This window comes from Macrobrachium nipponense, chromosome 48 (genome assembly GCF_015104395.2).
Source record: "Macrobrachium nipponense isolate FS-2020 chromosome 48, ASM1510439v2, whole genome shotgun sequence".
Taxonomy (NCBI): domain Eukaryota; kingdom Metazoa; phylum Arthropoda; class Malacostraca; order Decapoda; family Palaemonidae; genus Macrobrachium; species Macrobrachium nipponense.
The window spans coordinates 6,837,792-6,840,952 of NC_087223.1; positions in this window are offsets into that span (position 1 = coordinate 6,837,792).

Here is a 3,161-nt window from a genome sequence, read left to right on the forward strand (position 1 = left end):
TGTTGAGCCATGATGAATTATATGACTGGTAACCAAAAATTAGTCTATTATTTGTGATAATACATACAAATCTAAAGTTATATGAAGGATTTCCAAGCAGAAACACTTAAATTTTATATTAGAACTTATTATTTATAATAAATATGTTCTAATATAAAATCGGTTATTTCTATATGGGGTTGATGAATTGGTATAGGGCTAGTGAACAAAAACGTTCTTGTAATTGTGATAATATACATAAATATATCATTATATAAAAGATTTTAAGACAATAATGTTATATTTTACTTATCAACTTTCGTCTTCTTATTTCATAATTTAATTTTGGGAGTTCATTATTGGTTTATTTCTAAAAGGGAACAAAAGAGATCTTAAATGAACAGTTATCTAAATTAGGATTTAATATAGTTAAGTTATCCATACAATAAGAACAAATATCAGTTTTCTATATACCACATTTTGATTTTAAAGAAAACTAAACAAAAATTTAATGGGTTGCTATAAGAAATGTATCGTCACCAAAAATGAGTAAACATACAAAAATCATTAATTCTAGGCTTATTTATAGTGTATACACACACACACACACACACACACACACACACACACACACACACACACACACACACACACACACACACACACACACACATATATATATATATATATATATATATATATATATAATATATATATATATATAATATATATATATATATATATATATATATATATATATATATATATATATATATATACACACCATATTCACATACTGTCTGTTTAGACTTTTAAATAAATAATGAAGAATTTACCTTCGATTCAGTCACCTGTTGGCTAGGTCAAAACATTGGGTGCCAATATTGATAGTTTAAAGAATTGTACTAAGTAGAAACACGACATACTTTAAACTATTAATTGATGAATAAAATGCTTATATTTAATTTGATTAATGTAATTTTTGGATATGTGAATATATAATTTTGGATATAATTAATTTTATTTATGTTATGAAAGGTGCCTAGACTGGTCGTCACGTGACATGTTGACACTGAACTTCCTGTAGTGTTCGGATTTATTAACGACATACTATACGACCTAACTATATAAATCCATAAATTCATGAAAATTAAAAATTTAATAATAATTTTACTGTATAAATAAAAATATATTCTAATTAGAATAGAAAAAGAAACGTCATTGGGATTTAAATAGTCTAAAATGACAATAAACTGAATCTTAAATCTTTACCGGTTTCGAACACAGCTACCTGGTCGAAGAACCCGTCACTTGCAAATGTCGCTCTTGTCTTTGTGAAATGACTTAATTAATTTATCCGTTCATTATTGATGAATTTAAGCCGATGCATGAGTAAGTACATACGCATTTTATTATTGTCATATAAGTAACGAAATTACGTCGAATCCTTTAGTAAGTAATGAGTAAATAAAGCAAATGGTATTATGGTCTGTGTGTTGTGTCTGGGGTAGTAAGTAAGTATAATAGTTGAGGTTGTACCTGAGGTTCTCAGGAACATGTACTTAGGCCATATTCCGAAAACAGCAAAGGATAAGGAGGTTCTTCCAGCGGTTTCTGCAAACCTTTGCTTCCTTGTTATTTCCAGAAGTTTCCAGCACGTTGTTGTTGTGCCGAGAATTTGTGGTCTGGAATCCAGTAATTTATCCAGCTGGTATCTGGTTACTGGACAATGTAACTTGTACACGAAGAGTACTGCTGTGGGAAGATTTCCATAGAGTTCTTTTTTAGGAATCGAGGGAGAAAGGCTGAAGTATGAATTGAGTTGTGTTGGCAGTGTTGTTGCCGCTTGTAAAGGCTGGATCACACATTGGCGAATAAAGCCTGTGTACGTCGTAAAAGCCGAATTACGACCAAACTCTTCATGTGCGTTCACACAGTCGCCGAGTTTCACGACATCCGTCAAGTAACTGCAACAACTACTTGCTGTTGAAAGTAGTTATCGCGGTCGAGCCACGACAACTGTCAAAAGTCTCCGTGTCATGCCAACGCCCTCGAGAGCTCTTTCGACACACGTAATATGATTATGGCGGACGTAAGTAGCAATTTCGACATACGATGTCCGTTTCGACCACGACCACCTACAGTTGGCTGTGGTTTCGGCGTACACGAAGTAATTGGCAACCCCTCAACCTGCGCGGAAGGGGTGCGCAGTAGGCACATTGTGACACGTGCGTTCCCAGTTATAACAAAAATGTTTAAGGGCAGAATTTAGTAGACAAAGCTGCCTTTATTTTTATGTTTTGATTAACATATATTTGGGAATCAAGATTTTCAGTATTTTTATATACTCTTAGGGCCTAATCTCTCATATACATGAATATAAAACAACCTTAAATGAAATTTTGCTCATAAATGTAGCCAGGGGCTGCTGTTGGTTTTAGTTCTTATCTTTTATGATAATACAACAGTTATAATTGTAATTTTGCAAATAAAAGTGCAAAGAAATATTAGAAAAGACATGTATAATCCAAAAAAAGTTACTGCTTCTTCGCTCTCAATAAATTTACGTAAATATTTTACAACAAATATACTCAGAATTTGTTACTGATATTAGTTCTTTTCTGTTTTGATATTGTGTGAGCTGTAATTATAATGTTACAAAATACAGTAAAATTATTTATTAGAAAAAACATGTACGACTTGGTTAAATTTACGACTGTCTTGTAAAAGAGGCTCCGCAAGGGTATATAAATAGTAATTTTCAAATTTTCGTGGAAGTTAGGGAAGATTTTTTGGAATTATTTTTCTTACATCATGTGCATTTGCATATCTTCCATTTTCCATTGGTGTGTGTGTGTGTGTGTGTGTGTTTTTTTTTTTTTCAACTGGCCAACCTCAAGGGTTTATTATTAGATGGTAAACGAAAGGCATTTCGTGTTAAATATGTATTATTTCTGTAGAAAAGAAATGGTATACGCTTTTAAACAAGCAGACCACATAGACAGTATGATGATTATTAGCATTATCTACCTGTTTGCTAGTATGCCAAAGGCACTCTCCACTACAGTAGGACTTGACCTTCTCAGCTGGTAAGTAAAGATGCACTCATCTGCTGTCAAATTTCGTGCAGGGTATGTTTTCATCATAGGACGAGACCCGTTCAACAATTTCACTGAAAAACT